This window comes from Hyperolius riggenbachi, chromosome 12 (assembly GCF_040937935.1).
Source record: "Hyperolius riggenbachi isolate aHypRig1 chromosome 12, aHypRig1.pri, whole genome shotgun sequence".
NCBI classification, from domain to species: domain Eukaryota; kingdom Metazoa; phylum Chordata; class Amphibia; order Anura; family Hyperoliidae; genus Hyperolius; species Hyperolius riggenbachi.
In genome coordinates this window covers 72265469-72279317 of record NC_090657.1, presented here as the reverse complement: position 1 = coordinate 72279317, position 13849 = coordinate 72265469, and the positions used below count along the sequence as shown (strand labels likewise).

Sequence of the window (13849 nt, the reverse complement as noted above, 5' to 3'; positions counted from 1 at the left end):
TGTGCTGCATTTTATATATTGGCTAACATGCTGCATTTTATATATGGGCCAATATGCTGCATTTTATATATATACTAACATGCTGCATTTTATATATGGGTCAATATGCTGCATTTTATATATGGACTAACATGCTGCATTTTATATATGGGTCAATATGCTGCATTTTGTTTATTGGCTAACGTGCTGCATTTTGTATACGGGCTAACGTGCTGCGTTTTATATATGGGCTAACGTGCTGCATTTTGTATACGGGCTAACGTGCTGCATTTTGTATACGGGCTAACGTGCTGCATTTTGTATACGGGCTAACGTGCTGCATTTTGTATACGGGCTAACGTGCTGCATTTTGTATACGGGCTAACGTGCTGCGTGTTGTATATGGGCTAACGTGCTGCGTTTTGTATACGGGCTAACGTGCTGCGTTCATTATACGGGCTAACGTGCTGCGTTTTGTATACGGTCTAACGTGCTGCGTTTTGTATACGGTCTAACGTGCTGCGTTTTGTCTACGGGCTAACGTGCTGCGTTTTGTCTACGGGCTAACGTGCTGCGTTTTGTATACGGGCTACCGTGCTGCATTTTGTATACGGGCTACCGTGCTGCATTTTCCCTATGGGCTAAAGTGCTGTATTTTCCCTATGGTCTAAAGTGCTGTATTTTCCCTATGGGCTAAAGTGCTGCATTTTCCATATGGTCTAATGTGCTGCATTTTATATATTGGCTAACATGCTGCATTTTATATATTGGCTAACGTGCTGCATTTTATATATTGGCTAACATGCTGCATTTTATATATGGGCCAATATGCTGCATTTTATATATATACACTAACATGCTGCATTTTATATATGGGTCAATATGCTGCATTTTATATATGGACTAACATGCTGCATTTTATATATGGGTCAATATGCTGCATTTTGTTTATTGGCTAACGTGCTGCATTTTGTATACGGGCTAACGTGCTGCGTTTTATATATGGGCTAACGTGCTGCATTTTGTATACGGGCTAATGTGCTGCATTTTGTATACGGGCTAACGTGCTGCGTGTTGTATATGGGCTAACGTGCTGCGTATTGTATACGGGCTAACGTGCTGCGTTCGTTATACGGGCTAACGTGCTGCGTTTTGTATACAGGCTAACGTGCTGCGTTTTGTATACGGGCTAACGTGCTGCGTTTTGTATACAGGCTAACGTGCTGCGTTTTGTATACGGTCTAACGTGCTGCGTTTTGTATACGGTCTAACGTGCTGCGTTTTGTATACGGGCTAGCGTGCTGCGTTTTGTCTACGGGCTAACGTGCTGCGTTTTGTCTACGGGCTAACGTGCTGCGTTTTGTCTACGGGCTAACGTGCTGCGTTTTGTATACGGGCTACCGTGCTGCGTTTTGTATACGGGCTAACGTGCTGCGTGTTGTATACGGGCTAACGTGCTGCGTTTTGTATACGGGCTAACGTACTGCATTTTGTATACGGGCTAACGTACTGAATTTTGTATACGGACTAACGTGCTGCATTTTGTATTCGGGCTAACATGCTGCGTTTTGTATTCGGGCTAACGTGCTGCGTTTTGTATTCGGGTTAACGTGCTGCGTTTTATATACGGGCTAACGTGCTGCGTTTTGTATACGGGCTAACGTGCTGCGTTTTGTATACAGGCTAACGTGCTGCGTTTTGTATACGGTCTAACGTGCTGCGTTTTGTAATCGGGCTAACGTGCTGCATTTTGTATTCGGGCTAACGTGCTGCATTTTGTATTCGGGTTAACGTGCTGCGTTTTGTATATGGGCTAACATGCTGCGTTTTGTATACGGGCTAACGTGCTGCGTTTTATATATGGGCTAACGTGCTGCGTTTTGTATTCGGGTTAACGTGCTGCGTTTTATATATGGGCTAACGTGCTGCGTTTTGTATACGGGCTAACGTGCTGCGTTTTGTATACGGGCTAACGTGCTGCGTTTTGTATACGGTCTAACGTGCTGCGTTTTGTAATCGGGCTAACGTGCTGCGTTTTGTATTCGGGCTAACGTGCTGCGTTTTGTATTCGGGTTAACGTGCTGCGTTTTGTATTCGGGCTAACGTGCTGCGTTTTGTATTCGGGTTAACGTGCTGCGTTTTGTATATGGGCTAACATGCTGCGTTTTGTATACGGGCTAACGTGCTGCGTTTTGTATACGGGCTAACGGGCTGCATTTTGTATACGGGCTAATGTGCTGATTTTTGTATACGGGCTAATGTGCTGCGTTTTGTATACGGTCTAACGGGCTGCATTTTGTATACGGGCTAACGTGCTGATTTTTGTATTCGGGTTAACGTGCTGCGTTTTGTATACGGGCTAACGTGCTGCGTTTTTTATACGGGCTAACGTGCTGCGTTTTGTATACGGGCTAACGTGCTGCGTTTTGTATACGGGCTAACGTGCTGCATTTTGTATATGGGCTAATGTGCTGCATTTTGTATATGGGCTAATGTGCTGCATTTTGTATATGGGCTAACGTGCTGCATTTTGTATATGGGCTAACGTGCTGCATTTTGTATATGGGCTAACGTGCTGCATTTGTATATGGGCTAATGTCCTGTGTTTTGTATATGGGCTAACATGCTGCATTTTCTGTATGGGCTAACATGCTGCATTTTATATATGGTTTAAGATGCTGCATTTTCTATGTGGGCAAACATGCTTCTTTTTGTATATGGACTGCATTTTCTATATGGGCTAACATGCTCATTTTATTTTTGGGCTAGCCAACTTATTTTCTATATAGGCAAATGTGCTGCATTTTCCGTATGGTCTAACGTGCTGCATTTTATATATGGGCTTACGTGCTACATTCTCTATATGTGCTAACATGCTGCATTTTCTATATGAGCTAACATGCTGCATTTTATATAAGGGCTTACATGCTGATGACCTGGCGTTACCCGGGTATGTATTTGGCTGGTGTTGGCTCTGCCCACTTTTTCTAACCCTAACACACAATTACTCAATGACCAAGTTTGTGAGCTTTGTGGTCTTTGGCATCAATAATTTGCATTGAAATGAAACAAATCTGATTGGCGGTGGCTCCACCCCTTTTCTGAATTTGATCCCCAGTCACCCAATGACCAACTGTACCAGGTTTGAGGTTTGCGTCATTAACAGTGCAAGAATGGCAGCAATTAAATATTCCCTGTGAAAATCAATAGGTGAATTCTGATTGGCTTTTGTAGGCTCCACCCACTTTTCTGAATATTAATCCCAGTCACCCAGTGGCCAACTGTGCAAAGTTTGAGAACCCTGCTATTACCAGTGTAAGAATGGCTGCAGTTTACATTTTCCCAGTGAAATTTGTATTTGTCTCCGCCCACTTTTTGGTTATGGGGATAAAAAGTATCCTATATGTTATTTCAGGTAATATACTATGTGTGTGCCAAATTTCATTCAAATTCCTTCAGCCATTTTTGCGTGATCGAGTAGCAAACATCCGAACTTCCCCTTTTATAATATTAGTAGGATATGCTGCATTTTATAGATGGTCTACATTTTCTGTCTGGGCTAATATGCTCATTTTATGTGTGGCCTAATCTTTTTAACTTCTATATGGGCTAATGTGCTTCATTTTCTGTATGGGCTAATGTGCTGCAATTCATATATAGGCTGCTGTTTCTATATGGATTAACCTGCTTATTTTCTATATGGGCTAACATGCTTCATTTTATTAATGGGCTGCATTTTGTTTATGGGCTAATGTGCTGCTTTTTATATATGGACTGCATTATGTATATGGGCTAACGTGCTGTATTTTCCATATGGGCTAATGTGCTGCATTTTCCATATGGGCTAAAGTGCTGCATTTTCCATATGGGCTAACGTGCTGCATTTTCCATATGGGCTAAAGTGCTGCATTTTCCATATGGGCTAAAGTGCTGCATTTTCCATATGGGCTGGTAAAAAGAGTGGCACTCATATAAAGCAGGGATATGGGTGCCAAAGCCTCAAAGGATCCTCACACCTCTGGATCCAATTCGTGTAGTAGAAGTATTGGAGGCTGACACTTCCAAACGTGAAAAAAGCTCTTTATTGAAGCATTAAAATTAGTGGTAATACAGCTGTATTACCACAAATTTTAATGTTTCAATAAAGAGCTTTTTTCACGTTTGGAAGTGCCAGCCTCCAATACTTCTACTCTTCCATATGGGCTAACGTGCTGCATTTTGTATATGGGCTAACGTGCTGCATTTTGTATATGGGCTAACGTGCTGCATTTTCCATATGGGCTAAAGTGCTGCATTTTCCATATGGGCTAAAGTGCTGCATTTTCCATATGGACTAAAGTGCTACATTTTCCATATGGGCCAATGTGATACATTTTATATATGGGCTGCATTCGGAGAAGTGATTTTTAGCACTGCTAGATTTGAGCGCAGCCGGCGCCACCATAGACTATTATAGGAATCACATCACACAGCGCTCAGTGAGTAACGTTGGCGCTGTCAGAAGACAGAGCCGAAGTTGCTTAAATCACACAATAAATCGGCCTCCAGCAATCGCTGGAAGCCAAATTATATCATTCCCCCCTATCCATGGCGGCCTGGAGGAGGAATAGTAATTAACACGGCCCGGACTTGTGCAGAAGCAGGATCAGCCAGGGCCGGCCCGCTCATGAGGCGGGGTGAAACTTTTACCTCAGGCGGCAAATTTCTAGGGGCGGCATCCGCCCGTCGGAGGGTGCGGGGAGCCGGCCGCCCAGCTGGAGGGGTAGCGGGCAGGACGGGGGTATTGGGCCTAGCGGCGGGGAGGGGGGTCGGACCCCCCCTCCATCGCCTGGGTCCCCGTCCTCCGCTCCCCTCCAGCCTTAAATACATCAGAACTAGCGCAACTCGTAAGAGGCAGTGGGCGGGGAGGACTCACCTCTTCCTCGCTCGATCCAGCGTGCGCTCCACTGACGTCACTTCCTGCACGCCGCCCACTGTATTGTAAATGGACGGCGCTGCAGGAAGGGACGTCAGTGGAGCGCACGCTGGATCGAGCGAGGAAGAGGTGAGTCCTCCCCGCCCACTGCCTCTTACGAGTTGCGCTAGTTCTGATGTATTTAAGGCTGGAGGGGAGCGGAGGACGGGGACCCAGGCGAGGGGGGGGGGGGGGTCCGACCCCCCTCCCCGCCGCTAGGCACAATACCCCCGCCCTGCCCGCTACCCCTCCAGCTCGGCGGCGGCAGCAATAATTTTTTTTTAAATTTGCCTCAGGCGGCAAAAAGTCTCGGGCCGGCCCTGGGATCAGCTATATACCTGCTGTGTCCTGTGCCCAAGTGTACCGGGCTGATTTCACATGTATGCACTACATTTTCTATACTGGCTAATGTGCTGCATTTTATGATATGTGAGATGGGCCCCTGTATTGGAGGGGGGGGGGGGAGGTTAGAAGCTGTGCCCCCACAGCTCTGGAACCCCCTGCAGTCACTGGGGCTGCTCTCTGTGGTTACACCTCTGGTATAGATATTGTGGGGACTGCTTGAGTGTCCTGAACGTAACTGCACAACACTTATAAAGCATATACAGTATATTAGAATCTTGCTGCTCAAATAAATTGTTCAAGTAGTCTGAAGTGTGTGTCCAGGTGCCCCCAATGTTCCTGGCATTCCCTTCAGCCATTGCACACTTTAGGTCAGCATTGTCTGACAGTTATCTTCTATTGTTTTTCCTACACCTCCAGCTCACCCCTTTTCCCCTCCCCTTTCCATACAACAGAACAGGCTACTCAGCAGATAGCCCGCTAGCATGCCTATACAGAGATCATTCCTAAATTACCACCTTGAAGTAATGTTTTTTATGTGAATGGAGTCATTCATATTTTAATAATATTAATCAACGTTTATAACAGTATTGATAAATTAAATGTTTTGTTTCCATAACCTCCTCAAGCCCTTGTCGAATAAGTTCTGGATCGGTGGGATCAAGGAGGATTGAGAAGACTCTGAACTCTCCAGAGGCTTCCCACTACTGAGGTAAGTGTTCAATTATCTTTTTTTCACTTCAGGTACCCTTGAAAGGATGCACGAGGTGACATGATGACATAGACATGTGTATGTACAGCGCCAAGCATACAAATAACTATGCTGTGTTCCTTTTTTTCTTTCCCTGCCTGAAAGAGTTAAACATCAGGCATGCAAGTGACTGGCTTGGGACTGGGTGGGACCACAGCGTAACCCTCACTGATAAGGAATTCCAGCTATAATACAGAAAATGGCTTCTGAGAGCAGAAAATAGATTAAAAAGGGTCAACAGTTCATAGATTGTAGCTCTGGCATACTTCAATAAAGGGCTATTGAGCAGAGACAATGAAACAGTAAAAACTTAAAAAGTAGATTTAAATATTAAATAAAACTGGGATATCTAAAAAAACAACAACACATTTTTAGGAGGAGGATCAGGGCATAGGGGCCAAGGTCGCAGCAGTTGCCTGTGCAACCGGGCCCCTGAGGGGCCCGCTTGTTCCTACCACAGTGCTGCCATTGAGGGAGTCATCAGATACTAACTTCGCCACGATCCACGCTCTGCAGCTACAAACTTCTTCCTGTTCTTGTGCTCCATCTCACATTAAGAGTGCTCCCTAGGGGCGCTCTTGCTGTGAGCTGGAACATAGGACAGGAAGAATTTTGTAGCTGCAGAGCGTGGATCTTGGCCGAAGTGACTATCCGATGACAGCTGAGCCACTGCTGCTGCATACCCCCTCCGCCTGGCTACCTATATAGAGGCATCTGATTCTGACTATCTATACAGAGCCATCTAATCCTGGCTACCTATAAAGAAGCATCTAATCCTGGCTATACAGAGGCATCTAATCCTGACTACCTAACCAAAGGCATCTAATCCTGACTATCTGCACAGAGGCATCTAATACTGACTATCTATACAGAGGCATCTAATCCTGGCTATACAGATGCATCTAATCCTGACTACCTATACAGAGGCATCTAATCCTGACTATCTATACAGAGGCATTGAATCCTGACTGTATAGTAGTCAGGATTCGATGCCTCTGTATAGTCAGGATTAGATGTCTCTGTATAGTAGTCAGGATTCGATGCCTCTGTATAGAGACATCTAATCCTGACTATACAGAGGCATCGAATCTTGACTACCTATACACAGCCATCTAATACTGACTACCTATACAGAGGCATCTGATCCTGACTACCTATACAGAGGCATCTAATCCTGTCTACCTATACTGCGGCATCTAATCCTGACTACCTATACAGAGGCATCTAATCCTGACTACCTATACAGAAGTATCTAATCCTGGCTACCTATACAGAGGCATCTAATCCTGACTACCTATACAGAAGCATCTAATCCTGGCTACCTATACAGAGGCATCTAATCCTGACTATCTATACAGAAGCATCTAATCCTGGCTACCTATACAGAGGCATATAATCCTGACTTCCTATACAGAAGCATCTAATCCTGGCTACCTATACAGAGGCATCTAATCCTGACTATCTATACAGAGGCATCTAATCCTGACTACTTCTACAAAAGCATCTAATCCTGGCTACCTATACATAAGCGTTTCCTTCCGGGTACCACTTAACAATGCCGCCCATGCCCCCTGCATCAGCGTGTAGCTGCATACGGAGGTCCACCAAGTTTGTAGCTGCAGAGAGTGGATCCTGGCCGAAGTGACTATCCGATGACAGCTGAGCCTCTGCTGCTGTGTCCCCCCTCCGCATGGCTACCTATATAGAGGCATCTAATACTGACTATCTATACAGAGCCATCTAATCCTGGCTACCTATAAAGAAGCATCTAATCCTGGCTATACAGAGGCATCTAATCCTGACTACCTATACAGAGGCATCTAATCCTGGCTACCTATACAGAGGCATCTAATACTGACTATCTATACAGAGGCATCTAATCCTGACTACCTATACACAGCCATCTAATACTGACTATCTATACAGAGGCATCTAATCCTGACTACCTACACAGAGGCATCTAATCCTGACTATCTATACAGAGGCATCGAATCCTGACTATACAGAGGCATTGAATCCTGACTATACAGAGGCATCGAATCCTGACTACCTATACAGAGCCATCTAATCCTGACTACCTATACAGAGCCATCTAATCCTGACTATCTATGCAGAGGCATCTAATACTGACTATCTATACAGAGACATCTAATCCTGACTATACAGAGGCATCTAATCTTGACTACCTATACACAGCCATCTAATACTGACTACCTATACAGAAACATCTAATCCTGACTACCTACACAGAGGCATCTAATCCTGACTATCTATACAGAGGCATCTAATCCTGACTACCTATACAGAGGCATCTAATCCTGACTACCTATACAGAGGCATCTAATCCTGACTACCTATACAGAAGCATCTAATCCTGGCTACCTATACAGAGGCATCTAATCCTGGCTTCCTATACAGAGGCATCTAATACTGACTATCTATACAGAGGAATCTAATCCTGACTACCTATACACAGCCATCTAATACTGACTATCTATACAGAGGCATCTAATCCTGACTACCTACACAGAGGCATCTAATCCTGACTATCTATACAGAGGCATCGAATCCTGACTATACAGAGGCATTGAATCCTGACTACCTATACAGAGCCATCTAATCTTGACTATCTATGCAGAGGCATCTAATCCTGACTGTATAGTCAGGATTAGATGCCTCTGTATAGATAGTCAGGATTAGATGCCTCTGCATAGATAGTCAAGATTAGATGGCTCTGTATAGGTAGTCAGGATTCAATGCCTCTGTATAGTCAGGATTCGATGCCTCTGTATAGATAGTCAGGATTAGATGCCTCTGTGTAGGTAGTCAGGATTAGATGCCTCTGTATAGATAGTCAGTATTAGATGGCTGTGTATAGGTAGTCAGGATTAGATTCCTCTGTATAGATAGTCAGTATTAGATGCCTCTGTATAGGTAGCCAGGATTAGATGCCTCTGTATAGGTAGCCAGGATTAGATGCTTCTGTATAGGTAGTCAGGATTAGATGCCTCTGTATAGGTAGTCAGAATTAGATGCCTCTGTATAGGTAGTCAGGATTAGATGCCTCTGTATAGATAGTCAGGATTAGATGCCTCTGTGTAGGTAGTCAGGATTAGATGTTTCTGTATAGGTAGTCAGTATTAGATGGCTGTGTATAGGTAGTCAAGATTAGATGCCTCTGTATAGTCAGGATTAGATGCCTCTGTATAGATAGTCAGTATTAGATGCCTCTGCATAGATAGTCAGGATTAGATGGCTCTGTATAGGTAGTCAGGATTAGATGGCTCTGTATAGGTAGTCAGGATTCGATGCCTCTGTATAGTCAGGATTCAATGCCTCTGTATAGTCAGGATTCGATGCCTCTGTATAGATAGTCAGGATTAGATGCCTCTGTGTAGGTAGCCAGGATTAGATGCTTCTGTATAGATAGTCAGGATTAGATGCCTCTGTATAGGTAGCCAGGATTAGATGCTTCTGTATAGGTAGTCAGGATTAGATGCCTCTGTATAGGTAGCCAGGATTAGATACTTCTGTATAGGTAGTCAGGATTAGATGCCTCTGTATAGGTAGTCAGGATTAGATGCCGCAGTATAGGTAGACAGGATTAGATGCCTCTGTATAGGTAGTCAAGATCAGATGCCTCTGTATAGGTAGTCAGTATTAGATGGCTGTGTATAGGTAGTCAAGATTAGATGCCTCTGTATAGTCAGGATTAGATGCCTCTGTATAGATAGAGGCATCTAATCTTGACTACCTATACACAGCCATCTAATACTGACTACCTATACAGAAGCATCTAATCCTGACTACCTACACAGAGGCATCTAATCCTGACTACCTATACAGAGGCATCTAATCCTAACTACCTATACAGAGGCATCTAATCCTGACTACCTATACAGAAGCATCTAATACTGGCTACCTATACAGGGGCATCTAATCCTGACTACCTATACAGAAGCATCTAATCCTGGCTACCTATACAGAGGCATCTAATCCTGACTATCTATACAGAAGCATCTAATCCTGGCTACCTATACAGAGGCATATAATCCTGACTTCCTATACAGAAGCATCTAATCCTGGCTACCTATACAGAGGCATCTAATCCTGACTATACAGAGGCATCTAATCTTGACTACCTATACACAGCCATCTAATACTGACTACCTATACAGAAACATCTAATCCTGACTACCTACACAGAGGCATCTAATCCTGACTATCTATACAGAGGCATCTAATCCTGACTACCTATACAGAGGCATCTAATCCTGACTACCTATACAGAGGCATCTAATCCTGACTACCTATACAGAAGCATCTAATCCTGGCTACCTATACAGAGGCATCTAATCCTGGCTACCTATACAGAGGCATCTAATACTGACTATCTATACAGAGGAATCTAATCCTGACTACCTATACACAGCCATCTAATACTGACTATCTATACAGAGGCATCTAATCCTGACTACCTACACAGAGGCATCTAATCCTGACTATCTATACAGAGGCATCGAATCCTGACTATACAGAGGCATTGAATCCTGACTACCTATACAGAGCCATCTAATCTTGACTATCTATGCAGAGGCATCTAATCCTGACTGTATAGTCAGGATTAGATGCCTCTGTATAGATAGTCAGGATTAGATGCCTCTGCATAGATAGTCAAGATTAGATGGCTCTGTATAGGTAGTCAGGATTCAATGCCTCTGTATAGTCAGGATTCGATGCCTCTGTATAGATAGTCAGGATTAGATGCCTCTGTGTAGGTAGTCAGGATTAGATGCCTCTGTATAGATAGTCAGTATTAGATGGCTGTGTATAGGTAGTCAGGATTAGATTCCTCTGTATAGATAGTCAGTATTAGATGCCTCTGTATAGGTAGCCAGGATTAGATGCCTCTGTATAGGTAGCCAGGATTAGATGCTTCTGTATAGGTAGTCAGGATTAGATGCCTCTGTATAGGTAGTCAGAATTAGATGCCTCTGTATAGGTAGTCAGGATTAGATGCCTCTGTATAGATAGTCAGGATTAGATGCCTCTGTGTAGGTAGTCAGGATTAGATGTTTCTGTATAGGTAGTCAGTATTAGATGGCTGTGTATAGGTAGTCAAGATTAGATGCCTCTGTATAGTCAGGATTAGATGCCTCTGTATAGATAGTCAGTATTAGATGCCTCTGCATAGATAGTCAGGATTAGATGGCTCTGTATAGGTAGTCAGGATTAGATGGCTCTGTATAGGTAGTCAGGATTCGATGCCTCTGTATAGTCAGGATTCAATGCCTCTGTATAGTCAGGATTCGATGCCTCTGTATAGATAGTCAGGATTAGATGCCTCTGTGTAGGTAGCCAGGATTAGATGCTTCTGTATAGATAGTCAGGATTAGATGCCTCTGTATAGGTAGCCAGGATTAGATGCTTCTGTATAGGTAGTCAGGATTAGATGCCTCTGTATAGGTAGCCAGGATTAGATACTTCTGTATAGGTAGTCAGGATTAGATGCCTCTGTATAGGTAGTCAGGATTAGATGCCGCAGTATAGGTAGACAGGATTAGATGCCTCTGTATAGGTAGTCAAGATCAGATGCCTCTGTATAGGTAGTCAGTATTAGATGGCTGTGTATAGGTAGTCAAGATTAGATGCCTCTGTATAGTCAGGATTAGATGCCTCTGTATAGATAGAGGCATCTAATCTTGACTACCTATACACAGCCATCTAATACTGACTACCTATACAGAAGCATCTAATCCTGACTACCTACACAGAGGCATCTAATCCTGACTACCTATACAGAGGCATCTAATCCTAACTACCTATACAGAGGCATCTAATCCTGACTACCTATACAGAAGCATCTAATACTGGCTACCTATACAGGGGCATCTAATCCTGACTACCTATACAGAAGCATCTAATCCTGGCTACCTATACAGAGGCATCTAATCCTGACTATCTATACAGAAGCATCTAATCCTGGCTACCTATACAGAGGCATATAATCCTGACTTCCTATACAGAAGCATCTAATCCTGGCTACCTATACAGAGGCATCTAATCCTGACTATACAGAGGCATCTAATCTTGACTACCTATACACAGCCATCTAATACTGACTACCTATACAGAAGCATCTAATCCTGACTACCTACACAGAGGCATCTAATCCTGACTATCTATATAGAGGCATCTAATCCTGACTACCTATACAGAGGCATCTAATCCTGACTACCTATACAGAGGCATCTAATCCTGACTACCTATACAGAAGCATCTAATACTGGCTACCTATACAGGGGCATCTAATCCTGACTACCTATACAGAAGCATCTAATCCTGGCTACCTATACAGAGGCATCTAATCCTGACTATCTATACAGAAGCATCTAATCCTGGCTACCTATACAGAGGCATATAATCCTGACTTCCTATACAGAAGCATCTAATCCTGGCTACCTATACAGAGGCATCTAATCCTGACTATACAGAGGCATCTAATCTTGACTACCTATACACAGCCATCTAATACTGACTACCTATACAGAAGCATCTAATCCTGACTACCTACACAGAGGCATCTAATCCTGACTATCTATACAGAGGCATCTAATCCTGACTACCTATACAGAGGCATCTAATCCTGACTACCTATACAGAGGCATCTAATCCTGACTACCTATACAGAAGCATCTAATACTGGCTACCTATACAGGGGCATCTAATCCTGACTACCTATACAGAAGCATCTAATCCTGGCTACCTATACAGAGGCATCTAATCCTGACTATCTATACAGAAGCATCTAATCCTGACTACCTATACAGAAGCATCTAATCCTGACTACCTACACAGAGGCATCTAATCCTGACTATCTATATAGAGGCATCTAATCCTGACTACCTATACAGAGGCATCTAATCCTGACTACCTATACAGAGGCATCTAATCCTGACTACCTATACAGAGGCATCTAATCCTGACTACCTATACAGAAGCATCTAATACTGGCTACCTATACAGGGGCATCTAATCCTGACTACCTATACAGAGGCATCTAATCCTGACTATCTATACAGAAGCATCTAATCCTGGCTACCTATACAGAGGCATCTAATCCTTGCTACCTATACAGAGCCATCTAATCCTGACTACCTTTACAGAGGCATCTAATCCTGACTATCTATACAGAGGCATCTAATCCTGGCTATCTATACAGAGGCATCTAATCCGGACTACTTCTACAGAGGCATCTAATCCTGGCTATCTATACAGAGGCATCTAATCCGGACTATCTATACAGAGGCATCTAATCCTGATTACTTCTACAGAGGCATCTAATCCTGACTACTACAGAGGCATCTAATCCTGGCTACCTATACAGAAGCGTTTCCTTCCGGGTACCACATAACAACGCCACCCATGCCCACTGCATCAGCGTGTAGCTGCATACGGAGGTCCACCGTGTGTCATCCACCCAGCACTCTGAAGCCCTGTGTTATGGACTTAGCAGCATCTTGAGACCAGATAGGAAGCAGTTGTCCAATGGATTGAATAGAGATTTCTGCTTTACAACAGTAGCTTCGTTTGTCTCTGGGCGGCAATGTCTTGTGCTTCCACATGCTGCATCGCTTGCTTTTGTACACGCTTCATGGTGCCATATTCCATACTCAAGAGTGCTAACTGATTCAATAACTACGATTGAGTTGTGATCTGGACACTCTGCTGGAATAGTGTGGACACTGCCGGAATTATTGCGTTGGCAATTGTTTGAGGAATGAGAGCATCAGCTTAAGGTGCCAAGCATTATTGCTTTTTCA

At 43.7% G+C, this 13849-nt stretch overlaps 1 long non-coding RNA gene across 1 annotated transcript in view; it reads left to right on the top strand.

The window, feature by feature from the left end:
• The window catches only part of LOC137541318 (uncharacterized), a 70439-nt gene that overhangs the window by 1470 nt on the left and 55120 nt on the right, over positions 1-13849 (top strand). The window contains exon 2 of the long non-coding RNA XR_011025124.1: positions 5905-5987. This is a non-coding gene — a long non-coding RNA (uncharacterized lncRNA). The remainder of the gene's footprint in view (positions 1-5904; positions 5988-13849) is intronic.